This window comes from Physella acuta, unplaced genomic scaffold (assembly GCF_028476545.2).
Source record: "Physella acuta isolate Inbredline_101_S28 unplaced genomic scaffold, ASM2847654v3 ptg000561l, whole genome shotgun sequence".
In the NCBI taxonomy this organism is placed as follows: domain Eukaryota; kingdom Metazoa; phylum Mollusca; class Gastropoda; family Physidae; genus Physella; species Physella acuta.
Genome location: NW_026732080.1, coordinates 76,828 through 104,715, shown reverse-complemented (window position 1 = coordinate 104,715; position 27,888 = coordinate 76,828). Strand labels below are relative to the sequence as shown.

Here is a 27,888-nt window from a genome sequence, read left to right as displayed (position 1 = left end):
GAGTATGTATGTATGTAATGGTTCCATAGTCTGAAAAACGATTGGATGGTTGCGCCTTTGGAAACATGAACACATCCATACTTGTGTACATACTTGTGTACATACTTGTGTACACACTTGTGTACATTTGTTTCAATGATCTAAAGTTCAGGGCTGGCGTTCAGTGACCTCTTTAATTTCTCGAGTGATCTCCCTTTGTTCATGTATATAATGTGGTGGTCACCCTTGCATCATATCGCAATCCTGCCTCTATGTAACTTCCCCCCCCCCCTCCACCACTGAATTATTGACCCGGGTACATGATGATATAAAAAAACCAGCACGTGAAAAGTTTAAATGTCACCTCAATGTCTGAGTGTATGGAGATATCTCACCGGTCCATATTCCCACTGTACCTCAGCCAGTATGTCGGCAGGTTATGAAAACGTCAGTCTAGGTAGTGACTAATGTCTTCATTCATTAGTCACGCTAGTATCACGTGAAGTCACGTGACAAAATACGTGCTGTTCTGTCGTCATGAGGCGTCTATATTTAGCTTGCACAGAACAATCAAACTTGGATTGGACATATTTACACATCCCCCCCCCCCTTTCAAGAACCACCCTCTCTCTTGAGCTGTAGCTTTGTCTGCCAAAACCTGTTATTCATTTGTAAGCTGATTCAAATAATTTAAAAAATGTATGTGGCATTAAAAATGTAAAAAAAATATGTCCACATTTTTTAAAGCATTAATTTAGAAAATGAAACAAAGTTCATATCCACCTAGTCCCCCCTCACCACGGCTGCAGAGTTTTGGCCTGCTACAAAGGCTTACTACTTGGAGTGGAGGAAGTGACGTAGAGTGAAGACCAACATGGCTGGTTCTCACAAGACAAAATGGCCGTCTGACACTGACCATAGGGTCACGTCACTGGGCCATCTGGGGGTGACTAAAACTTGTGTCACTGACCATAGGCTCACGTGACTAAAACGCTGCGTGCGCAGTAGCTGGTTCACCGGACGAGGGGGGGGGGGGGGGTCGTGCGCAGTCTAGCTGGATCTGGGGGTCACAAAGTCGTATCATCTGAGTTCGTGGTCGACGATTGCCAAAAATTATGATCCAACGATGTATGCTAATTGTCAGATAGCGGCCTACGTTTCTTGCCTTAATGTATGGACATGGTGTATGTATTTATCATAGAAGTGTCTGTCTTCTACCACTCTAGCTCTATGCTTTTGATCTAGCTACGTACCATTGATCTCACCTCAAACTACACATGAAGTCAAGTACACAATAAAGTTATAGTTATGTTTTTTTTATCCTACTGGTTGGTGTACCTAATGCAGCAGCAATCGAAGACATATTAGCCACATGCAGTGACAAGTTCAAGGCCGCTAGTGTCAGTGGCTCAAGGCCAAGGCCACCATTGGCTCAATGTCAAGGTAATCAGTGGCTAAAGGTCAAGGTCATCCGTGGCTCAAGGTCAAGGCTACTAGAGCTAATTAGCACGGGTTTGGTTTTGGCTGGACCTAACAATACGGCGCTGGTGGAGTGACTTGTCACTTATTTGTCTTTGTCAGGGTGGCAGTCAGTGGCAGGTGTTGGTAGTTAGTGTTGGGTGTTTGGTAATTTATTCTAACAGTCATTAGTTGTCCGTGATGGCAGTGTTCTACGTCTGTCTATTGTAGTCTATTGTCTGTCTATTGTGTTCTGTACTGAGTGTCTAGTGCAGCCGTGAGTTTCACTTGCCGTAGGTTGCTGTTGTTGAGACAAACCTTCCCATTTGCCGTCGGTTGCTATTGTTTAGACAAACCTTCCCATGATACGTCTGAGATTTCCTAGTGATATCCCGTCCTAGTCCAACTTAGCTGTGTTCGTGTGTTGGTGTAGCAGTGGATCGTGTGTTGTCTTATGACGTGTCGTGTGTAGTTTGATGACGTGTCGTGTGTAGTTTGACGTGTCGTGTGTAGTTTGATGATGTGTCGTGTGTAGTTTGATGACGTGTCGTGTGTAGTTTGATGACGTGTCGTGTGTAGTTTGATGACGTGTCGTGTGTAGTTTGATGACGTGTCGTGTGTAGTTTGACGTGTCAGATGAGAGCTAACACGCACGCGCTGTCCTCACTACCGGCTAGTACAGCAAGACGACGTCGCATCCGCTCACGATCTCATTAGGAAGCAAATCTTTTCCCAGAATGGTGGAAATTCTGGGAATCGATACCATCCTCATTTATATAGCCCTAGCCGATATTTTTTTTACGTCCAAGTTTCGTTTTATATCGTGATACACGCTCTCATCGTGTTGGTCGCAATCAGATGGGAGAGGACATTTGTGGCGACGTTTTTTTCCTGTTGGTAGGGACGTCGTTAAAGATATTTGAAATGCTTCATTAATTAACCACGTTTATATGACTTCACCGCATGTGTGTATATCTAAAGAACGCATATTTTTTATACTTATAGCCTTTGCTTGTTTATTTTTAAATACGTGAATTAAAGTATGTCATTTATTGTATGTAGTTTATGTTATCGATAATAGGTAGGCACCGACGAAATGAAAGTTATTTTTAAAATTATAATTCCTTCTACTGATTGCTGTGAATTTGAATTTGTTCTGTTAATCTACTCCAGTGAATTTAATTAGTTAACTCACCCAGGTGTGTGTCTAACATATAAGGCTACTCATATGATGGAGATACTAATGTAGCATTTGTTAAGAGCTACTTATATTACGCAGATACTAATGAAGCATTTTTTATAGCTACTTACAATGCACAGATACTAATGTAGCATTTATTTATAGCTACTTATATTACACAGATACAAATGTAGCATTTATTTATAGATACTTTTATTACACAGATACTAATGTAGCATTTATTCATAGCTACTTATATTACACAGATACAAATGTAGCCTATGTTAAGAGCTACTTATAATACACAGATACTAATGTAGCATTTATTTATAGCTACTTATAATACACAGATACAAATGTAGCATTTATTTATAGATACTTTTATCACACAGATACTAATGTAGCATTTATTCATAGCTACTTATATTACACAGATACAAATGTAGCATTTATTTATAGCTACTTATAATACACAGATACAAATGTAGCATTTATTTATAGATACTTTTATTACACAGATACTAATGTAGCATTTATTTATAGCTACTTAGGCTACATTTGTATCTGTGTAATATATGTTAAGAGCTACTTATATTACGCAGATACAAATGTTGCATTTATTTATAGCTACTTATATTATACCTATACTAATGTAGCATTTATTTATAGCTACTTATATTATACATATACTAATGTAGCATTTATTTATAGCTACAAACACTACGACACCATCAAGTGTTCTACTAAAGGTAAACGGGGATACCGATATGTGGGGCGGTCATTAGTCATCGATATTCTATCAATCACCGCACACTTTTATTTAGCTGTTCACTTTAGACAAGTGAAACTTGAACTGACCCCACCCTCACACACCCACAAACGTGAATTGACCGCCACAAACGTGAACTGACCCCCACAAACGTGAACTGACCCCCACAGACTGAAGATGTCTTTTTCAAAACAATGTAACGGCAAGCGTTTTTACTAGTCTGAATATATCTATTCTCACCCCCCCCCCCCCACTCCAACCCTTAACACACCCCCAGCCAACCCTTTCAGCAGCCCCATGCCAACCCTTAACCCCCCCCCCATTCCAACCCTTTTTATACCTACCCTGCACCTCCTCCACCCCCCCCCCCACACACACACACTCATGTCTCCGTTTTCTACCTGCTCACCCAAACATCTAGTTCTCTCACCTGACCTACACCTTGCTGGTTTCAGCTGAGTCAGCTCCCCCACCCCACCCCCACCCCAACACGTCCCAGCCAGTTAGCTTTGATCTTTAATTTAAATGCTTTTCTTTTACTTGTTTGGTATGTTTGATTTTTTTTTTCAAGTCAGGGGACTGGGTAGTTAATCCCTCAAGTCAGGGGACTGGGTAGTTAATCACTCAAGTCAGGGGACTGGGTAGTTAATCACTCAAGTCAGGGGACTGGGTAGTTAATCATTCAAGTCATGGGACTGGGTAGTTAATCATTCAAGTCATGGGACTGGGTAGTTAATCACTCAAGTCAGGGGACTGGGTAGTTAATCACTCAAGTCAGGGGACTGGGTAGTTAATCACTCAAGTCAGGGGACTGGGTAGTTAATCACTCAAGTCAGGGGACTGGGTAGTTAATCACGCAAGTCAGGGGACTGAGTAGTTAATCAAGTCAGGGGACTGGGTAGTTAATCGAGTCAGGGGACTGGGTAGTTAATCACTCAAGTCAGGGGACTGGGTAGTTAATCACTCAAGTCAGGGGACTGGGTAGTTAATCACTCAAGTCATGGGACTGGGTAGTTAATCACTCAAGTCAGGGGACTGGGTAGTTAATCACTCAAGTCAGGGGACTGGGTAGTTAATCACTCAAGTCATGGGACTGGGTAGTTAATCACTCAAGTCATGGGACTGGGTAGTTAATCACTCAAGTCAGGGGACTGGGTAGTTAATCACTCAAGTCAGGGGACTGGGTAGTTAATCACTCAAGTCAGGGGACTGGGTAGTTAATCACTCAAGTCAGGGGACTGGGTAGTTAATCAAGTCAGGGGACTGGGTAGTTAATCGAGTCAGGGGACTGGGTAGTTAATCACTCAAGTCAGGGGACTGGGTAGTTAATCAAGTCAGGGGACTGGGTAGTTAATCACTCAAGTCAGGGGACTGGGTAGTTAATCACTCAAGTCAGGGGACTGGGTAGTTAATCACTCAAGTCAGGGGACTGGGTAGTTAATCATTCAAGTCATGGGACTGGGTAGTTAATCACTCAAGTCAGGGGACTGGGTAGTTAAACACAACACATCTATAAATGTGTGCCCCATATCACAACACGCCAGCACATGAACCGTGTATGTGACGAATGGCTAGGTCAGGGCTTGAGTCCGTACAGTGGCACAGGGTTGTTGAAGGTAGTGGTAATTGGGGTAACAGTTCCCAGCTAGGCCACTGATGTCTTTAAGTGCTTAGAGGTCGTTAGGTGATAGACGATTAGGTACATGCATCGAGTAGACATACGGTCGGGGTACATCCACTGCTCAAGTTGAGAAGCCCCTCTATCACTCTCTGACGATTCCTCATCGAATCGATCCCGCGATGTCACGGTTTCTCTGTGTGTGCGATATCACGTGCCCGGCTACGGTTGTAAAGGTCACGTTCTCTCCCTGACGATATGGAGTCGTCTGCTAACTGAGCGAACCATAATCTGCTGACTGTGTTCTAGCTATGTTGGCCTGCTCTTTAAAAAAAATAATGAATAGGCACTTTTTAGCAGGCAAGGGATTCGATTTCGTATTAAAGTAGTCGAATCCATCTGACCTAAATTGAGGACACTAGGTCATCTGATTATTTTAGACTTGTGACGATTATAGTGTGTCTGGGATTGGGGGTGGGGCTAGGTGAGGGGGGGGGCCTTTGTTTAGTTACCAATGTTGGGCCAAATGTGTTCGATTGTGTGGAGAGGTTTAGACAACAGTAAAAACTAAAACACAAGTGGGATGCGCATGTGCAAGGAGGAGGGGCGCGCGAGGCAGAGGTCACATACATTCGCTGGAGGTCATTCGGGCACTAGGGCAAAGTTTCAGCCGTCTGCTGGGTTGCGGGGAGGGCGGGGCGACGGGGCGGTCGCTCGTTGAATATGGGACGCGAAATTGTTCAGGCAATCGTTTATTTTTAGTGTTTAATGGACTTCATTTCTTTTAGCTTGTTTGTTTGTTGGGGGTCTAAGTCCATGGTTGGATGGCGTTCTTCTAGCTCTATACCCTGTCTGCTACAGCGGTTGGTACTTGTGAAAACAAAATAATATTTTTCATCAATGCTAGGTCCTGTAAGTTGACATCAATGCTAGGTCCTGTAAGTTTGCATCAATGCTAGGTCCTGTAAGTTGACATCAATGCTAGGTCCTGTAAGTTGACATCAATGCTAGGTCCTGTAAGTTGACATCAATGCTAGGTCCTGTAAGTTGACACGTCCATCTAACAGTTACACAGTGTTTCTTTCAGACTATTTTTCTTCGGGGGAGGGGGGTCGGCACCTGAAATTTTCGGTGAGGGCTGACTAAATTTTCACGAGCGGAGGGGGGGGGGGTACATACGGGTAAAAGTATATATTTTGTATAGGCCCCTATACAATTTTATTTCGTTCGCCCCCCCCCCCCTCGAAGAGATGCCTGAAAGAAACTGCAATCACTGCTCTAGTCCGGCCTGGACCCTTCCTGCTGTTGGTCGAGTTCCTTCCAGCACGACCAGTCTTACAGTGACCACTGGCAGGAGCCATACAGGGGGCACTGGCAGCCCAGAATCTGACCTTCGTGACCTTGGTGTGTCGAATCTGTGATAGTGGATACACGACCTTTGCTGTGCACGTGCCAGTGACCTTGCTGTGTTATGTGTCACACTGGATACACGACACTCGCTCGTGCCAGTGACCTTGGTGTGTTACATGTGTAATACGGTTACACGACCTTTGCGCGTGCCACTGACCTTGATGACCTTGCTGTTGACGGTTGATCTGAAGCCCTCTAATCAGACGAGGCTTTTAGCCGTGTGTTTTTAATCCCAGAAATAGAGGGCTGACGTCCAGGAGAATTTCCGTCATTTGTTTCCTTAACACAACTGTTCGTGAGTACGATGCAGGCTCGCATATACAACTGGGTTCATTGCAAGTAGAATTGTTGGCTTTGCTATTTATAGCTGCACGACCTAATTACGAAGGCAGCGAATGCCGGCTACATTTTTTTTTAGGATTGGTGTTGTTAACATCATGTATTTCGTCGTTCTATTGTTAACATCATGTATTCCGTCGTTCTATTGTTAACATCATGTATTTCGTCGTTCTATTGTTAGCATCATGTATTTCGTCGTTCTATTGTTAACATCATGTATTCCGTCGTTCTATTGTTAACATCATGTATTTCGTCGTTCTATTGTTAGCATCATGTATTCCGTCGTTCTATTGTTAACATCATGTATTTCGTCGTTCTATTGTTAGCATCATGTATTTCGTCGTTCTATTGTTAACATCATGTATTCCGTCGTTCTATTGTTAACATCATGTATTTCGTCGTTCTATTGTTAGCATCATGTATTTCGTCGTTCTATTGTTAACATCATGTATTCCGTCGTTCTATTGTTAACATCGTGTATTTCGTCGTTCTATTGTTAGCATCATGTATTTCGTCGTTCTATTGTTAACATCATGTATTCCGTCGTTCTATTGTTAACATCATGTATTTCGTCGTTCTATTGTTAGCATCATGTATTTCGTCGTTCTATTGTTAACATCATGTATTTCGTCGTTCTATTGTTAACATCATGTATTCCGTCGTTCTATTGTTAACATCATGTATTTCGTCGTTCTATTGTTAGCATCATGTATTTCGTCGTTCTATTGTTAACATCATGTATTTCGTCGTTCTATTGTTAACATCATGTATTCCGTCGTTCTATTGTTAACATCATGTATTTCGTCGTTCTATTGTTAGCATCATGTATTTCGTCGTTCTATTGTTAACATCATGTATTTCGTCGTTCTATTGTTAGCATCATGTATTTCGTCGTTCTATTGTTAACATCATGTATTCCGTCGTTCTATTGTTAACATCATGTATTTCGTCGTTCTATTGTTAACATCATGTATTTCGTCGTTCTATTGTTAGCATCATGTATTTCGTCGTTCTATTGTTAACATCATGTATTCCGTCGTTCTATTGTTAACATCGTGTATTTCGTCGTTCTATTGTTAGCATCATGTATTTCGTCGTTCTATTGTTAACATCATGTATTCCGTCGTTCTATTGTTAACATCATGTATTTCGTCGTTCTATTGTTAGCATCATGTATTTCGTCGTTCTATTGTTAACATCATGTATTTCGTCGTTCTATTGTTAACATCATGTATTCCGTCGTTCTATTGTTAACATCATGTATTTCGTCGTTCTATTGTTAGCATCATGTATTTCGTCGTTCTATTGTTAACATCATGTATTTCGTCGTTCTATTGTTAACATCATGTATTCCGTCGTTCTATTGTTAACATCATGTATTTCGTCGTTCTATTGTTAGCATCATGTATTTCGTCGTTCTATTGTTAACATCATGTATTTCGTCGTTCTATTGTTAGCATCATGTATTTCGTCGTTCTATTGTTAACATCATGTATTCCGTCGTTCTATTGTTAACATCATGTATTTCGTCGTTCTATTGTTAGCATCATGTATTTCGTCGTTCTATTGTTAACATCATGTATTCCGTCGTTCTATTGTTAACATCATGTATTCCGTCGTTCTATTGTTAGCATCATGTATTCCGTCGTTCTATTGTTAGCATCATGTATTTCGTCGTTCTATTGTTAACATCATGTATTTCGTCGTTCTATTGTTAGCATCATGTATTCCGTCGTTCTATTGTTAGCATCATGTATTCCGTCGTTCTATTGTTAACATCATGTATTTCGTCGTTCTATTGTTAACATCATGTATTTCGTCGTTCTATTGTTAACATCATGTATTTCGTCGTTCTATTGTTAACATCATGTATTTCGTCGTTCTATTGTTAACATCATGTATTTCGTCGTTCTATAGTTAACATCATGTATTCCGTCGTTCTATTGTTAACATCATGTATTTCTTAGTACCGTTGTGAACATAATTTATTTTTTGGTGCCGCTGTTAACATAATTTATTTTTTGGTGCCGCTGTTAACATAATTTATTTTTTGGTGCCGCTGTTAACATAATTTATTTTCCAATCTGAAAATATGGATGTGTTGGAAGAGAGGGGTGGTGGCGGGGCTGGAGGGTCGCGTCTGTCTACAATCACTCTTTCGATCCCAACGAAGGGAGACGTGCTCCCCCCCCCCACCCCGCTCCTAAACCCGTCTTCTACACCAGTCGCTCACTTTACAATCTCACCTCATTCAGTCTCATCTTCAGAGTTGCTTTCAGGCAGCTTTTTATCAATTTTTAAGAGCCCCCGCCCCCGGAGAAAAAAGTCTGAACGAAGCACTGCTCATCTTTCTCATTGATCACCCCTACAGTCTCACTTCCACTGTCTCACCCCCACTGTCTCACCCCCACTGTCTCACCTCCACTGTCTCACCTCCACTGTCTCACCTCCACTGTCTCACCCCTACTGTCTCACTTCCACTGTCTCACCTCCACTGTCTCACTTCCACTGTCTCACCTCCACTGTCTCACTTCCACTGTCTCATCTCCACTGTCTCACTTCCACTGTCTCACCCCTACTGTCTCACCTCCACTGTCTCACCTCCACTGTCTCACTTCCACTGTCTCACCCCTACTGTCTCATCTCCACTGTCTCACCCCTACAGTCTCACTTCCACTGTCTCACCCCTACTGTCTCACTTCCACTGTCTCACTTCCACTGTCTCACTTCCACTGTCTCACTTCCACTGTCTCACTTCCACTGTCTCACTTCCACTGTCTCACTTCCACTGTCTCACTTCCACTGTCTCACCTCCACTGTCTCACTTCCACAGTCTCACCCCTACTGTCTCACCTCCACTGTCTCACCTCCTCTGTCTCACTTCCACTGTCTCACCCCTACTGTCTCACCTCCACTGTCTCACCCCTACAGTCTCACTTCCACTGTCTCACCCCTACTGTCTCACTTCCACTGTCTCACTTCCACTGTCTCACTTCCACTGTCTCACTTCCACTGTCTCACTTCCACTGTCTCACTTCCACTGTCTCACTTCCACTGTCTCACCTCCACTGTCTCACTTCCACTGTCTCACCTCCACTGTCTCACTTCCACTGTCTCACCTCCACTGTCTCACTTCCACAGTCTCACCCCTACTGTCTCACTTCCACTGTCTCACTTCCACTGTCTCACTTCCACTGTCTCACTTCCACTATCTCACCTCCACTGTCTCACCTCCACTGTCTCACTTCCACTGTCTCACCCCTACTGTCTCACCTCCACTGTCTCACTTCCACTGTCTCACCCCTACTGTCTCACTTCCACTGTCTCACTTCCACTGTCTCACCCCTACTGTCTCACCTCCACTGTCTCACCCCTACAGTCTCACTTCTACTGTCTCACTTCCACTGTCTCACTTCCACTGTCTCACTTCCACTGTCTCACCTCCACTGTCTCACTTCCACTGTCTCACTTCCACTGTCTCACCCCTACTGTCTCACTTCCACTGTCTCACTTCCACTGTCTCACTTCCACTGTCTCACCCCTATTGTCTTACCTCCACTGTCTCACCTCCACTGTCTCACTTCCACTGTCTCACCCCTACTGTCTCACCCCTACTGTCTCACCTCCACTGTCTCACCTCCACTGTCTCACCTCCACTGTCTCACCTCCACTGTCTCACCCCTACTGTCTCACCTCCACTGTCTCACCTCCACTGTCTCACCCCTACTGTCTCACCCCTACTGTCTCACCTCCACTGTCTCACCTCCACTGTCTCACTTCCACTGTCTCACCCCTACTGTCTCACCCCTACTGTCTCACCTCCACTGTCTCACCCCTACTGTCTCACTTCCACTGTCTCACCCCCACTGTCTCACCTCCGCTGTCTCACCCCCACTGTCTCACTTCCACTGTCTCACTTCCACTGTCTCACTTCCACTGTCTCATCTCCACTGTCTCACTTCCACTGTCTCACCTCCACTGTCTCACTTCCACTGTCTCACCCCTACTGTCTCACCTCCACTGTCTCACCCCTACAGTCTCACTTCCACTGTCTCACCCCTACTGTCTCACTTCCACTGTCTCACTTCCACTGTCTCACTTCCACTGTCTCACTTCCACTGTCTCACTTCCACTGTCTCACTTCCACTGTCTCACTTCCACTGTCTCACTTCCACTGTCTCACCCCTACTGTCTCACTTCCACTGTCTCACTTCCACTGTCTCACTTCCACTGTCTCACTTCCACTGTCTCATTTCCACTGTCTCATTTCCACTGTCTCACTTCCACTGTCTCACCCCCACTGTCTCACTTCCACTGTCTCACCTCCACTGTCTCACTTCCACTGTCTCACCCCTACTGTCTCACTTCCATTGTCTCACTTCCACTGTCTCACCTCCACTGTCTCACCTCCACTGTCTCACCCCTACAGTCTCACCTTCACTCACATCCACTGTCTCACCTCCACTCTCTCACATCGACTGTCTCATCCCTACTGTCTCACCTCCACTCACATCCACTGTCTCACCTCCACTGTCTCACTTCCACTGTCTCACTTCCACTGTCTCACCCCTACTGTTGCACATCCACATCCAGCCGTTCTGTGTTAAGATTACCACGTGTGGTGTGTGGGTCTTTGGTTAGATTGCCACGTGTGGTGTGTGGGTCCTTGATTAGATTGCCACGTGTGGTGTGTGGTTCCCTTGATTAGATTGCCACGTGTGGTGTGTGGGTCCCTTGATTAGATTGCCACGTGTGGTGTGTGGGTCCTTGATTAGATTGCCACGTGTGGTGTGTGGGTCCCTTGATTAGATTGCCACGTGTGGTGTGTGGGTCCCTTGATTAGATTGCCACGTGTGGTGTGTGGGTCCCTTGATTAGATTGCCACGTGTGGTGTGTGGGTCCTTGATTAGATTGCCACGTGTGGTGTGTGGGTCCCTTGATTAGATTGCCACGTGTGGTGTGTGGGTCCCTTGATTAGATTGCCACGTGTGGTGTGTGGGTCCTTGATTAGATTGCCACGTGTGGTGTGTGGGTCCTTGATTAGATTGCCACGTGTGGTGTGTGGGTCCCTTGATTAGATTGCCACGTGTGGTGTGTGGGTCCTTGATTAGATTGCCACATGTGGTGTGTGGGTCTATGTTGTCTGTAACAAAAGTGCAAGCTGTCTCTGTGATTTGAACACGCGTTAATCCTGCCTGGAACGCCACTAATCCTAATCTTTGTGTTGATAATCTCCTACACGGCAGCTAAGCCTCGTATGGACTTTGTTATTACCGTGGTCGTTTGGACGGGTTTGGTTTGATTGTAGAAGTTGATGGTTGATTAAGATGGTGGTAACACTATATGTTGGGAGATGGTGGTAACACTATATGTTGGGAGATGGTGGTAACACTATATGTTGGGAGATGGTGGTAACACTATATGTTGGGAGATGGTGGTAACACTATATGTTGGGAGATGGTGGTAACACTATATGATGATATATATGCTCTGTCCAGAACTTTAGACTCCCTGCCCTAAATTAGAGACATATTTGGATCCGTTGTCCACCCGCCTGTCTAGAATGTACTAAATTCATTCAGCTGTCCTCTCTTTCTGGGTCAGCTGCTACAGTATGTGTTGATGTTGTGAGAGGTTGGTACAGTGTTGTTGTTGTGAGAGGTTGGTACAGTGTTGATGTTGTGTGAGGTTGGTACAGTGTTGTTGTTGTGGCTGGTACAGTGTTGATGTTGTGAGAGGTTGGTACAGTGTTGATGTTGTGAGAGGTTGGTACAGTGTTGATGTTGTGGCTGGTACAGTGTTGATGTTGTGGTACAGTGTTGATGTTGTGAGAGGTTGGTACAGTGTTGATGTTGTGAGAGGTTGGTACAGTGTTGATGTTGTGGCTGGTACAGTGTTGATGTTGTGGTACAGTGTTGATGTTGTGAGAGGTTGGTACAGTGTTGATGTTGTGAGAGGTTGGTACAGTGTTGATGTTGTGTGAGGTTGGTACAGTGTTGATGTTGTGGCTGGTACAGTGTTGATGTTGTGAGAGGTTGGTACAGTGTTGATGTTGTGAGAGGTTGGTACAGTGTTGTTGTTGTGAGAGGTTGGTACAGTGTTGTTGTGAGAGGTTGGTACAGTGTTGTTGTTGTGAGAGGTTGGTACAGTGTTGTTGTTGTGAGAGGTTGGTACAGTGTTGATGTTGTGAGAGCTTGGTACAGTGTTGATGTTGTGAGAGGTTGGTACAGTGTTGATGTTGTGAGAGGTTGGTACAGTGTTGATGTTGTGAGAGGTTGGTACAGTGTTGATGTTGTGTGAGGTTGGTACAGTGTTGATGTTGTGGCTGGTACAGTGTTGATGTTGTGAGAGGTTGGTACAGTGTTGATGTTGTGAGAGGTTGGTACAGTGTTGTTGTTGTGAGAGGTTGGTACAGTGTTGTTGTGAGAGGTTGGTACAGTGTTGTTGTTGTGAGAGGTTGGTACAGTGTTGTTGTTGTGAGAGGTTGGTACAGTGTTGATGTTGTGAGAGCTTGGTACAGTGTTGATGTTGTGAGAGGTTGGTACAGTGTTGATGTTGTGAGAGGTTGGTACAGTGTTGATGTTGTGGCTGGTACAGTGTTGATGTTGTGGTACAGTGTTGATGTTGTGTGAGAGGTTTGTACAGTGTTGATGTTGTGAGAGGTTGGTACAGTGTTGATGTTGTGAGAGGTTGGTACAGTGTTGATGTTGTGTGAGAGGTTGGTACAGTGTTGATGTTGTGAGAGGTTGGTACAGTGTTGATGTTGTGAGAGGTTGGTACAGTGTTGATGTTGTGAGAGGTTGGTACAGTGTTGATGTTGTGAGAGGTTGGTACAGTGTTGATGTTGTGAGAGGTTGGTACAGTGTTGATGTTGTGTTGGTACAGTGTTGATGTTGAGAGGTTGGTACAGTGTTGATGTTGTGAGAGGTTGGTACAGTGTTGATGTTGTGAGAGGTTGGTACAGTGTTGATGTTGTGAGACAAGTTGGTACAGTGTTGATCTTGTGGCTGGTACAGTGTTGATGTTGTGAGACAAGTTGGTACAGTGTTGATGTTGTGTGAGGTTGGTACAGTGTTGATGTTGTGAGAGATTGGTACAGTGTTGATGTTGTGAGGGGTTGGTACAGTGTTGATGTTGTGAGAGATTGGTACAGTGTTGATGTTGTGAGAGAGGTTGGTACAGTGTTGATGTTGTGAGAGGTTGGTACAGTGTTGATGGTGTGTGAGGTTGGTACAGTGTTGATGTTGTGAGACAAGTTGGTACAGTGTTGATGTTGTGTGAGGTTGGTACAGTGTTGATGTTGTGGTACAGTGTTGATGTTGTGTGAGGTTGGTACAGTGTTGATGTTGTGAGAGGTTGGTACAGTGTTGATGTTGTGAGAGGTTGGTACAGTGTTTATGTTGTGAGACAAGTTGGTACAGTGTTGATGTTGTGAGACAAGTTGGTACAGTGTTGATGTTGTGGCTGGTACAGTGTTGATGTTGTGAGAGTTGGTACAGTGTTGATGTTGTGAGACAAGTTGGTACAGTGTTGATGTTGTGGTACAGTGTTGATGTTGTGAGAGGTTGGTACAGTGTTGATGTTGTGGCTGGTACAGTGTTGATGTTGTGAGAGATTGGTACAGTGTTGATGTTGTGAGACAAGTTGGTACAGTGTTGATGTTGTGGCTGGTACAGTGTTGATGTTGTGAGACAAGTTGGTACAGTGTTGATGTTGTGTGAGGTTGGTACAGTGTTGATGTTGTGAGAGATTGGTACAGTGTTGATGTTGTGAGGGGTTGGTACAGTGTTGATGTTGTGAGAGATTGGTACAGTGTTGATGTTGTGAGAGAGGTTGGTACAGTGTTGATGTTGTGAAAGGTTGGTACAGTGTTGATGTTGTGAGAGATTGGTACAGTGTTGATGTTGTGAGAGAGGTTGGTACAGTGTTGATGTTGTGAGAGAGGTTGGTACAGTGTTGATGGTGTGTGAGGTTGGTACAGGGTTGATGTTGTGAGACAAGTTGGTACAGTGTTGATGTTGTGTGAGGTTGGTACAGTGTTGATGTTGTGGTACAGTGTTGATGTTGTGAGAGGTTGGTACAGTGTTGATGTTGTGAGAGAGGTTGGTACAGTGTTGATTTTGTGAGAGGTTGGTACAGTGTTGATGTTGTGAGAGAGGTTGGTACAGTGTTGATTTTGTGAGAGGTTGGTACAGTGTTGATGTTGTGAGACAAGTTGGTACAGTGTTGATGTTGTGAGGTTGGTACAGTGTTGATGTTGTGAGAGAGGTTGGTACAGTGTTGATGTTGTGAGAGTTTGGTACAGTGTTGATGTTGTGAGACAAGTTGGTACAGTGTTGATGTTGTGAGACAAGTTGGTACAGTGTTGATGTTGTGAGGTTGGTACAGTGTTGATGTTGTGTGAAAAGTTGGTACAGTGTTGATGTTGTGTGAGGTTGGTACAGTGTTGATGTTGTGAGAGGTTGGTACAGTGTTGATGTTGTGAGAGAGGTTGGTACAGTGTTGATGTTGTGAGACAGGTTGGTACAGTGTTGATGTTGTGTGAGGTTGGTACAGTGTTGATGTTGTGGTACAGTGTTGATGTTGTGAGAGATTGGTACAGTGTTGATGTTGTGAGGGGTTGGTACAGTGTTGATGTTGTGAGAGGTTGGTACAGTGTTGATGTTGTGGTACAGTGTTGATGTTGTGAGAGGTTGGTACAGTGTTGATGTTGTGGTACAGTGTTGATGTTGTGAGGGGTTGGTACAGTGTTGATGGTGTGAGACAAGTTGGTACAGTGTTGATGTTGTGGCTGGTACAGTGTTGATGTTGTGAGACAAGTTGGTACAGTGTTGATGTTGTGTGAGGTTGGTACAGTGTTGATGTTGTGAGAGATTGGTACAGTGTTGATGTTGTGAGAGGTTGGTACAGTGTTGATGTTGTGAGAGATTGGTACAGTGTTGATGTTGTGAGAGAGGTTGGTACAGTGTTGATGTTGTGAGAGAGGTTGGTACAGTGTTGATGTTGTGAGAGGTTGGTACAGTGTTGATGGTGTGTGAGGTTGGTACAGTGTTGATGTTGTGAGACAAGTTGGTACAGTGTTGATGTTGTGAGACAAGTTGGTACAGTGTTGATGTTGTGGTACAGTGTTGATGTTGTGTGAGGTTGGTACAGTGTTGATGTTGTGAGAGGTTGGTACAGTGTTGATGTTGTGAGAGGTTGGTACAGTGTTGATGTTGTGAGACAAGTTGGTACAGTATTGATGTTGTGGCTGGTACAGTGTTGATGTTGTGAGAGGTTGGTACAGTGTTGACGTTGTGAGACAAGTTGGTACAGTGTTGATGTTGTGGTACAGTGTTGATGTTGTGAGAGGTTGGTACAGTGTTGATGTTGTGGCTGGTACAGTGTTGATGTTGTGAGAGATTGGTACAGTGTTGATGTTGTGAGAGATTGGTACAGTGTTGATGTTGTGTTGGTACAGTGTTGATGTTGTGTTGGTACAGTGTTGATGTTGTGAGAGGTTGGTACAGTGTTGATGTTGTGAGAGATTGGTACAGTGTTGATGTTGTGAGAGGTTGGTACAGTGTTGATGTTGTGGTACAGTGTTGATGTTGTGAGAGGTTGGTACAGTGTTGATGTTGTAAAAGGTTGGTACAGTGTTGATGTTGTGGCTGGTAACGGTGCGGCGTTCGCCGGGCTTTAATGCCGACCGTTTTGGAAAGGTTCCCGAACAATCGCTGGGCACCATGACACAGACGCGTGTGCAGCGCCCCTCCCCCGGGCACGCACGCGGCTCGTGCCACGGGAGGGTGAGGAGTGGAGGCGGACACTCAGAAATTTTCCGTCTATCGCTTGTCATTGTGACCTTTGGTCGTGGAATGTTCAATATTTTCAGCCGTATAAAATTGTGAAATGTCCAATATTTTATGCCGTCCAAAATTGTTAAATGTCTAATATCTTCAGCCGTCTTAAATTGTGAAATGTTCAATATTTTCAGCCGTCCTAAATTGTGAAATGTCCAATATTTTCAGCCGTCCAAAATTGTGAAATGTTCAATATTTTCAGCCGTCCAAAATTATTTAAATGTCCAATATTCTCTGCTGCCTAATGTTGTGCTATCCCCCATATAGTCTGCTGACATTTTTGAAAGTTCATGTTACCAGATGTCTACAAGATTTGTGAACACAACGACTCACAGCTTGTGTGCGGTCAAGCGTGATATGGCTCACATATAAACTAGCACAACTAAAACATAACAGATCACACATCAAACAAATACTCGTTAAATATTGGTGTACGGGGCCCAATGGTGTGTGGGACCCAGTGTGTGGGGCCCAATGGTGTGTATACGTTGGGGTAAAGTTTGTGTGTGGGGCCCAATGATGTGTATACGTTGGGGTAAAGTTTGTGTGTGGGGCCCAATGATGTGTATACGTTGGGGTAAAGTTTGTGTGTGGGGCCCAATGATGTGTATACGTTGGGGTAAAGTTTGTGTGTGGGGCCCAATGATGTGTATACGTTGGGGTAAAGTTTGTGTGTGGGGTCCAGTGGTGAGTTAGGTTCAAGAGTGAAATCAGAAAGGGGTCAAGGGTGAGTGTTTGAAGAGGTCAAGGGTGAGTGTTTGAAGAGGTTAGTTAACTTGACGCGTGTACCCAGCGGCATCCTTATCGTTAAGACAATAAACCTCGCCCCATCAACCCTCCCATCATTGGGGGGGTGATCTATTTATAGCCCCTGCCTCATACGTCTAACTATTTAAAGCATGTGTCGTGAGTCTGTTAGAGCGCTCACCAAATTATTTGTGCCAACATTCGCAGTTTTATTCGCCTTGTTTTATCTGCTCACAAACATTGGCTAGCTTTACTTTCGGCTTGTCTTTTTTTTTTTTTAAATTCTTCGGTTTTTCAAATTCCTTTTGGTTTTGTTTTAAATCATAGTGATGGGTGGACATTAGAGGGTTAACTAGGCTACACTTTAAAAATGTGTAGACAACAGAGGGTTAACTAGGCTACACTTTAGTAATGTGTAGACAACAGAGGGTTAACTAGGCTACACTTTAATAATCTGTAGACAACAGAGGGTTAACTAGGCTACACTTTAGTAATGTGTAGACAATAGTAATGTGTAGACCACAGAGGGTTAACTAGGCTACACTGAACTGATGGGTCCATCTACTGCCCACCATTTCATTTGAAAACAAAACTTCGGTATGTAGAACGTGTTCTCTTTAACGTGTGCCGGACTATTTAACTGTTTGTCTGCTTCATACAGTATAAGCTATGCTTTTACTACTGGTAAAAGTGGGTATATATATATATATATATATATATATATATATATATATATATATATATCCTGCTAGCCCAGTGTGTGTCCTGTATGCGCCAGTAGCCGTGCGGCTGGTGAACCAACACAACCTTTAGTGGGCTACAAGATGTGCTAGATCAGCAGGAATTGGTGTACTTGTGTACGTCACACGCTCCTCAAGTGTGTTGTTAGTCGTGTCAACATGTAGGGCAGTCTGTAAGTAGGACATTTTGACAGCGGGACTTGTACAATGATAGGACATGTCATTCACGTGCAGGGCTGTTTGTCCTGTCTAAGTAGGACATTTCTTCAGCGGGACGTGCAATAGTAGGACATGTCATGTAACGGTGGCTAAAGCCGGTTATAACTGTGGGTTATAGCCTGATATAATAGTGGCTAAAACCTGATATAACGGTGGCTAAAGCCTGATATAACGGTGGTTAAAGCCTGATATAACGGTGGCTAAAGCCTGATATAACGGTGGCTAAAGCCTGATATAACGGTGGCTAAAGCCTGATATAACGGTGGCTAAAGCCTGATATAACGGTGGCTAAAGCCTGATATAACGGTGGCTAAAGCCTGATATAACGGTGGCTAAAGCCTGATATAACAGTGGCTAAAGCCTGGTATAACGGTGGCTAAAGCCTGATATAACGGTGGCTAAAGCCTGATATAACGGTGGCTAAAGCCTGATATAACGGTGGCTAAAGCCTGATATAACTGTGTGTTGAAGCCCCCGACGTGTAAGCACGAGGCAGGTATTCCCATTACCTGCTGTCACTGTTGTTTTTTTCTCGTTACCTGAATTCTTCACCGCGGCGTGTACATTCCATACCAGTGTGTATTCATCTGTTGCACTGTATGTGTTTAGTTGCACTGTGTATGTGTAGTTCCCACCCCCCCCCCCCCACGGGTCTTTGTTCTAGACTACTTTAATTTCACCCCATTCTATTGTCTATTTTTTAAAATCCTGGTAAATATACGAGGCAGACAGATAGGGCAGAGAGGCAGACATATAGGGCAGAGAGACAGTTCAGAGAGGCAGACATATAGGGCAGAGAGACAGTTCAGAGAGGCAGACAGATAGGGCAGAGAGGCAGACAGATAGGGCAGAGAGGCAGACAGATAGGGCAGAGAGACAGTTCAGAGAGGCAGACAGATAGGGCAGAGAGGCAGACAGATAGGGCAGAGAGACAGACAGATAGGGCAGAGAGGCAGACAGATAGGGCAGAGAGGCAGACAGATAGGGCAGAGAGGCAGACAGATAGGGCAGAGAGGCAGACAGATAGGGCAGAGAGGCAGACAGATAGGGCAGAGAGGCAGACAGATAGGGCAGAGAGACAGACAGACAGGGCAGAGACAGACAGAGAGGGCGGGCGGGCGAGAAAAGTGTTGCCGCTCACCCCATCGAGACCGCGACTGGTCTGGTCTCCACCCTCACGTTTGCCGCAGTAGTCCGCCCAGCTCGCCCTCCCGGCACTTCTGCGCCGTTCATTTCTCCTGGCCAGAAGGGCAGTGAAGACTGGAGGAACTGACGTCCTAGAGGTCCGGACATGTGTGGTCGCCAGTAGATAGATTGTGTGCAGCAACTTGCTCTGGCTGTTCAAGTCAACATTTTTTTTATTTCCGGAACTTGTACGGTTTTTTTATTTCATACAATTCTGAACAGTGGATTTATTTTCATTTCGTTTTTTTTTGTTTCTGGTGACTCGACGCAGTTGTTAGATAGTGGAGTTTTTTTTGTATCGGAGTTGTGTAGGCGTGTGGTGGAGGGTTAGACACGGAGCAGCAGTAACTAAAGGCCCAGTTCGCTACATCGGTGCTCCTGTTGGTCAGGGTAAGTAGTGTGTGTCTGTTGGTCTAGCTGGCTCACAGCGTCCCTTCATTAGCCTAATTAATTATGACATGTGTCGGTGTGTGTCAAGTAAGCCTGGTCTAATGACACGAGCTGGTCTTAAGTAAACTAGTTGCTTCAAAACTGTGTCGCATGTCTGTGTAATGTGTATCGCCTCACTGTCTATCGCCTGTCTGTGTGTCGCCTGTATGTCTATCGCCTGTCTGTACCGTTAAGATACTTGACATCCCGTGCTGTATGTAGTTAAGAATGTCTGTTGTCTGTATGTAGTTAAAAATGTCTGTTGTCTGTATGTAGTTAAAAATGTCTGTTGTCTGTATGTAGTTAAAAATGTCTGTTGTCTGTATGTAGTTAAAAATGTCTGTTGTCTGTATGTAGTTAAAAATGTCTGTTGTCTGTATGTAGTTAAAAATGTCTGTTGTCTGTATGTAGTTAAAAATGTCTGTTGTCTGTATGTAGTTAAAAATGTCTGTTGTCTATGTAGTTAAAAATGTCTGTTGTCTGTATGTAGTTAAAAATGTCTGTTGTCTGTATGTAGTTAAAAATGTCTGTTGTCTGTATGTAGTTAAAAATGTCTGTTGTCTGTATGTAGTTAAAAATGTCTGTTGTCTATGTAGTTAAAAATGTCTGTTGTCTGTATGTTAAGATACTTGTCCTGCAGTAACAAGACGTATCTAATTGCCGGGTTAATTAGTTGCTTCACGCCGTGTGCTCATCAATGTGTGACCGACCGTTGTTACATGTGTGTATGTGGGGGGGGGGGGGGTGCCAGTGTCACTGTAAGTAGTTTCAATATCGCTAAAACTTGCCCTGATCCATCCAGCCTGTCGAATGTTCGAGATGTTTTATATTGGTCGTTATTCTCTAAGCTAGAGCAGCAGCCAACGTTTGAAGGGAAGATTTTATCCTAGTCGTAGATCGATGTACCAGCTACTTTGGCCAACAGATGTCTTTTAATGAAATCAATTAGCAGCCCCTCTCTTTCTTGTCACAGCCCCGTATCTCATTTAATTAAACTTATTGTGAAAGTCCTCAAATCTGTATACCTTATAACAATCCTCATGGGTCATCTCTAGACTCACCAACCAACTCTAACAGTCCCACGAAGGAACTATCTACTCCTTATTGGCTAATGTTGGGCGCAATTCAACAGGTTGTTGTTGGTGGTGTTGTTGTGGGCAGAGAAATGTGAAGTTTAGATTACAGCCATGCCAAGTATTTGTCGGTTAGCCTGCCCTGCCCCATATATTCCTCTAACTGACCTCGCCCATTGTGTCCTTAACATAACAACTTTTTTAGCGGGTCAGATGAACATCTACCTATTGCACACAATTAGCAGACGTCATCTCTAGGTTTACCAAGTTCTGGAAAGTTCTTTGTTCAACTGGTTGACGCGGCCGTCTACGGCGTATTTCATCAACTAACTTGGCTATCTTCAGGCCAAAGGTCAACGGTTATTTTGTGTTGAAAAATCGGATATTTCTTCATGTGTCATGGTTATTTATAGAGATGAGGATTTATAGCGGTGATGGCGCTATTTTTAGACACATACGTCACATAGATGCTAGAGAGATGCCAAGAGAGGACAAAGGTGAGCGGGAGGGGGGGGGGAGGGGTGAATTGTTCCAAACGCATTTGACGTGAGCGGGTATGAGGGGGGGGGTGAATTGTTCCAAACGCATTTAAACGTGATCGTCTGCTGGTAGAGAGCACGTTCTGGACAGGGTGTATCTGTTGGATCCTTGCTTCTCCTGGTTGCTAGGTTACCGACGTGTGGCACTTGTCTAGACTCACCTGGCCCGTGGGTGTCTTCCAGCACCCAGCGGGACTGTCTCTAATGAGCCACACACCCCCGGGTTGTCTGATGGTTGGCGGGTTGAAATGGATCAGACAAAAGTCATTGATGTGATACTAACCCAATGTGATGAGATCAATCCTAGCTGGACACCAACGTTAGTTTTGTCATACCACGAGATGACCCTCTGACGGCCAGTAGCTGTAATAATCTCATCCCGCCCTGTTGCATCCAGTGGTGTTCTTAAGGAGGGACAAGTAGGCCTACTTGATTTTTATTTTATTAAAGATCAGCTATTTAACAATCTCTACATGTCTAAAACAAAGATATTGATATCTTATTAAGATAACATATCTCAAACGTGTTGAGAACAAATGTTGAACCCCAAAAAGTTGAGTTTATATGTATTTTTATAAGCAGTTTTGTATGCTATAAATCTCAGTACCTTTAAGACATAAATATATATAAAGTAACTCTTTAAAATATATTTTTTCAACGTCACTTAGAAAAAAAAGTGCCTTTGGTAGAGAGACATGAACTTTACACAAACATAAAAATAAACAAAGGTATCATTAAAAGCTCCTAACATGTTGCAGAACAACCTATATTGTAAAGACTGCACATTTCACTGCATTCTGTTACACAGTTTTTGAGATATCTTCTTTGGAAATTTTGGAGTTGGCCGAAAAAATGTCAATGGCTATTTTTGTAAAAAATAAAATGTTATCAAAACTGGTCATCTATAAACACTAAAATAAGTATTTGAACACTTTTTTAGTACAATAGATTAGTTCAAGCAATTAATGGGATGTTAGAGTTGCTTTAGACAATCAAATGTACATGTGGCAAGAACTACTGCTCCCCCCTCCCCTTTAAGTCCAGCTACTGGCCATCAAGCAACGTCGGCCTGTCGTTACGTCATCACGGCAAACAGCTGGTGACCCGGTGACCTAAAAACTAATTACATGCATCACGTGATCAGCCCACACACGATCTAGTTGTGTGGATCAGTCCACACACGATCTAGTTGTGTGGGGAATGCACACGTGTGGCCTAGTTATGTGGATTCCCCACAATATCGATTGCCTTCTTGCTAGGCCACGTCACCTTATCAAATGATGACTCAGCACATGTTAACCACTGTACCCAATATCAAATGATGACTCAGCACATGTTAACCACTGTACCCAATATCAAATGATGACTCAGCACATGTTAACCACTGTACCCAATATCAAATGATGACTGAGCACATGTTAACCACTGTACCCAATATCAAATGATGACTCAGCACATGTTAACCACTGTACCCAATATCAAATGATGACTCAGCACATGTTAACCACTGTACCCAATATCAAATGATGACTCAGCACATGTTAACCACTGTACCCAATATCAAATGATGACTCAGCACATGTTAACCACTGTACCCAATATCAAATGATGACTCAGCACATGTTAACCACTGTACCCAATATCAAATGATGACTCAGCACATGTTAACCACTGTACCCAATATCAAATGATGACTCAGCACATGTTAACCACTGTACCCAATATCAAATGATGACTCAGCACATGTTAACCACTGTACCCAATATCAAATGATGACTCAGCACATGTTAACCACTGTACCCAATATCAAATGATGACTCAGCACATGTTAACCACTGTACCCAATATCAAATGATGACTCAGCACATGTTAACCACTGTACCCAATATCAAATGATGACTCAGCACATGTTAACCACTGTACCCAATATCAAATGATGACTCAGCACATGTTAACCACTGTACCCAATATCAAATGATGACTCAGCACATGTTAACCACTGTACCCAATATCAAATGATGACTCAGCACATGTTAACCACTGTACCCAATATCAAATGATGACTCAGCACATGTTAACCACTGTACCCAATATCAAATGATGACTCAGCACATGTTAACCACTGTACCCAATATCAAATGATGACTCAGCACATGTTAACCACTGTACCCAATATCAAATGATGACTCAGCACATGTTAACCACTGTACCCAATATCAAATGATGACTCAGCACATGTTAACCACTGTACCCAATATCAAATGATGACTCAGCACATGTTAACCACTGTACCCAATATCAAATGATGACTCAGCACATGTTAACCACTGTACCCAATATCAAATTAGCGAGTTGCGCAGCTTGCGCCGTGACCTTTGTTGCCATGGTAATCATGGCTGTACCTTGAACCTAAATTCCATGTTTCCGGTTGCCCATTGGTAATTAAGGCCATGTCGCTTAAGGCGAAACCACAGCACACCTGATCTACGCATGACACAGTGCGCATCTTTGTTTTAACCTCAAGAGGATTTAGATTCAAAACCTATTTTAATTTTTGGATCTCGTTTATTAGCTTACAGAGGAGCAATGTGCTGAAATATAAGGTAAGAATCTATAAATAATAAGGTACTTAATATTTACATTGACATGCCCAAATGTTGACTAGACTAATAATTGGGTCTTCTAAAATTAACCTATATTTTAAAATTACGATTTCAATGGTCCGCAAGCCTAGGAAGGCTCACCGCGATAGAGCCTTAATTTCGCGCCAAATTTCCTGTGATTCTTACATTATTAAAATATCGCATTACTTGATTACTATTAGTATTACTATAGGCCTACTAATATTAATAATTTAGTTTAAGTAGCCTACATTACTGTAACATTACATTTACTAAATTATTACGGTTGATTAGGACAATAAGCCATTAGGTCTAGATCTAGACTTTACATTAATTTAATTTTAAGATTTTTACACAAGTTGACTTAAATTTTGATCTCTAGATTTCTAGACTCTAGAAAATAGAAAATTTAGACTCTAGTATTAAGTATAGATATCTAGTAGTAAATAGGCCTAGAATAGATCTAGATGATATTATTAATAAGATAGATAGCCTAATAGATTCTGGATTTAGAAAAACGAATCCAGATTACTAGCTCTATTGAGTATTGATCTATAGTCTATAGTATAGTAACTAGATCTAGTAAAAAATAATCTAGCTTTAGGCCTAGATCTAGTTTAATTCTAGATCTAATTTAATCTTAAATCTATAATCTATAGGCTAATAGTAATACAATAGTATAGGGCCTACACTAATCTAGATTCTAGTAAGAAATAAAAGGTACTAGTTAATTTTGATATAGATCTAGATCTAGAATCTAGATAAGTTAATTAATTATATAATTATATAGTTATATAGGCCTAAGTGTTCATCTAATTCTGCATTAAGTATTAAGTAGGACTAGGCCTATATCAATTCATTAATTAGCCTATTTATTTTAATTCAGTACATTTAGTAGATGAACACAATCATTTAATCATTATGTTTGATTAGGTCATACAAGTACTAGTCTAGATCTAGATTCTAATCTAGATCTTGTAAAAATAGTGAGACATTGTTAAATGGTTAAGAATAGATTTAGACTAGTGCAGGTATAATTCTCCATCAAGTAGGCCTATATATTTAAATTAATGTAGGCCTATGTATATATCCATAATTAGGCCTATTAAGGACAATTTTAGTACTTGATAATTTTATTAATATTAATTTAATTCTAGAATTGTGTGCCTAGAACTTGGGTCAGTTTGTTTTCTTTGTACATCTTATTTGCTTATAGGCAAGACCAACAAGGTGTAAGAAGGATTGCTAATGTAATCAGAAACTTGATGGCTGATATAAAGCGGCTGAGGAGAACAGGCTTGTGACTGGGAATAGGTTGGTGGAACTTGTGTACAGCCCTTTCTATGTTCAACCCATGTCTCAGGTGGAAGTACATTCAGTAAGTATGGAGACTGAATGTATTTCTAATGTTTATATTTATTTTATATAGTTTGCAATATGTTGTGCTAGATATATATTTTGTGAAATGGTCTGCTAAATTCTAATTCCATTTGCCCTTCTCTTTTCAGGTAGTTTTCATGGAGATCCAGCTTTATTTAAGGCTCATCTTAAAGAGAATGATGTGGCTGCTGGGACATAACTAAAATCTACATTCAACTGCTTGCAGATCTCAAGAAGCCTGGGGTTCTCATGCAGCGCCGCAAGCACTCAGGCTGATTGGGAAGTTAATTTCTGGTCCTTCGATAAAGCTCAGTTACAAGAACGCAATGTGGCGATCAAATGTATTCTGTTTCTTAAAGTCATGGAAGCGTTGTTGACTTCTACTGAGCCTTTCTTGGTGCGACAGCTGGAGAGGTATCTGATGGGAAATCTGATTGGTGTCTAGCTGACTCATAAGTGGGAGCAAGGTGATCAAGGTGTGTCGCAATACAGTGGAAGGACTATTAAAAGACTGCCAGCAACAAAACAAAAGTCAGCTCTTTACACCATAAGCTACTGGGCAGAGGATAAGGATAATGCTGAGGATTTCAGTCATCGGGCAGAATCACTGGTGGTTGACTTTATAGGAATCTTGTTTTTCTTTCTGAATAATAGCTAATCAGAATTTCAGAGTACTTCTTTCATTTTTAGTATAAAAATGAACTTTATTTTTTAAACATTAGTGTTTTTGTAAATTGTTACTGAAAAAATGATTGCTGTGAATTGTAAACTTATTTTGAAAACTAATACTAACAATGTTTATAATTAAGTTTAGTGTTCATAGTGTAAAAAAAAATTACATTTTAATTAATTACTTAACTTATTTTTCAGGGTAATTGAAATCAGCTAGATAATCCTAGAATCAGTAGTCAATGTGCTTCTTTTCCTTAGATGTGCTAATTGTATCTAAAGATTAATTATAATTGATACTTAAATTGTTTTAACACTAAAGAGACTAAAGTGGTCCAAGAAATTTTTCGTCACCTATTTTTTTTCCAGCATACATTCAATAAATGGGTTAGATCTAGATCTACTAGTAATTATACTTTAAACCAATATTTTAATGTTTATTCCTCGATAATTAATGCTACTTTTCTTCTTAAGAGGGATCATATTGAGAAGAGGCTAATTTCTTGATTATGTAACTGTTTTACAGTACTGTGTTGATCGTAGATTATACAAGGGCTAAATTTAGGTTGTCACTATGTAATTTATTTCTTTGCTCTTATAAACATATTTTTAAATTATTGCAAAAAATCTTTTTTTTACTTTGCCATTCTCCTAAATGTTTCTATTTTATTAGACAAAATTAAAATTCATGTGGTAATCTGATTACTGTATTTTAATGATTTATATTTCTTTTAGCAAACATTGAAATGTCAGTATGCATAGTTCAGTAGTAATAAACACTGGTACACACTTTGACAGCTATTTTCTTTTTATTTTGATCTATAATTTTATTATGGCCTCCTGATATAGACACTGAATATCAAGGGGGGGGGGGGGGGGGGGTTGAGAAGGTATCGTAAAGGCAACCAGTTGCTACTTCCATTTTCCATGTGGTGTGTGTGCAGGTCTACTCTACTTCATCTACCCAAGTAATATCGTTATTACAATTACATTAAAGAACTTGTGAAGTAATATGTGCTTATGCATTTCTATTATATAATAGTATTAACAGTATTAAATATTAATAAATCGATTTACAATAACTAGATCTAGTTTATTTTAAACCTACATTAATTTTTTTTACACGGAGTAATAAGTCAATAATAAAAAATGAATCATGAATGGCATTAAATTACTCAGTCAATCATATCCAGTCCAGTATAACTTAGGCTTTAAGCTTGATTATAATTTTTTAGTTTTAAAAAAATGCGAATCCCGGATGATGCAACAAAATTATAATTTTTTAATTTTTCGAAAAATGCGAATCCGTGATGATGCAATGAAAAAACCATCGGTGCCAACTTTTTTTCTTGCGTAACATAGACTTGAATTACGAAGGTCTAAGCTGTTTAAGCCACGCCCACAAATTTTTAAAAGGCCATATCTTAGCTCCTAATTAAGCTAGAGACACAAAATTGGTATCAATGTGTAGGGAAAAAAATCCTGTTTGTTTGTGGTATAATTTTACTCGAAATTAGTGGAGTTTAAAAATTACGAGCAACAGCCTAATCAAATGATGACTTAGCACATGTTAACCACTGTACCCAATATCAAATGATGACTCAGCACATGTTAACCACTGTACCCAATATCAAATGATGACTCAGCACATGTTAACCACTGTACCCAATATCAAATGATGACTCAGCACA

General features: G+C 42.0%; 1 protein-coding gene and 1 long non-coding RNA gene across 3 annotated transcripts in view; both read left to right on the top strand.

Moving 5' to 3' along the window:
* The window catches only part of LOC131946434 (uncharacterized), a 133,244-nt gene that overhangs the window by 62,675 nt on the left and 42,681 nt on the right, over positions 1 to 27,888 (top strand). The window lies entirely within an intron of this gene.
* LOC131946435 (uncharacterized) lies at positions 23,887 to 27,015 on the top strand. The gene is made up of 3 exons (XR_009387711.1): positions 23,887 to 24,130; positions 25,365 to 25,526; positions 25,657 to 27,015. It is a non-coding gene; the product is annotated as an uncharacterized LOC131946435 (long non-coding RNA).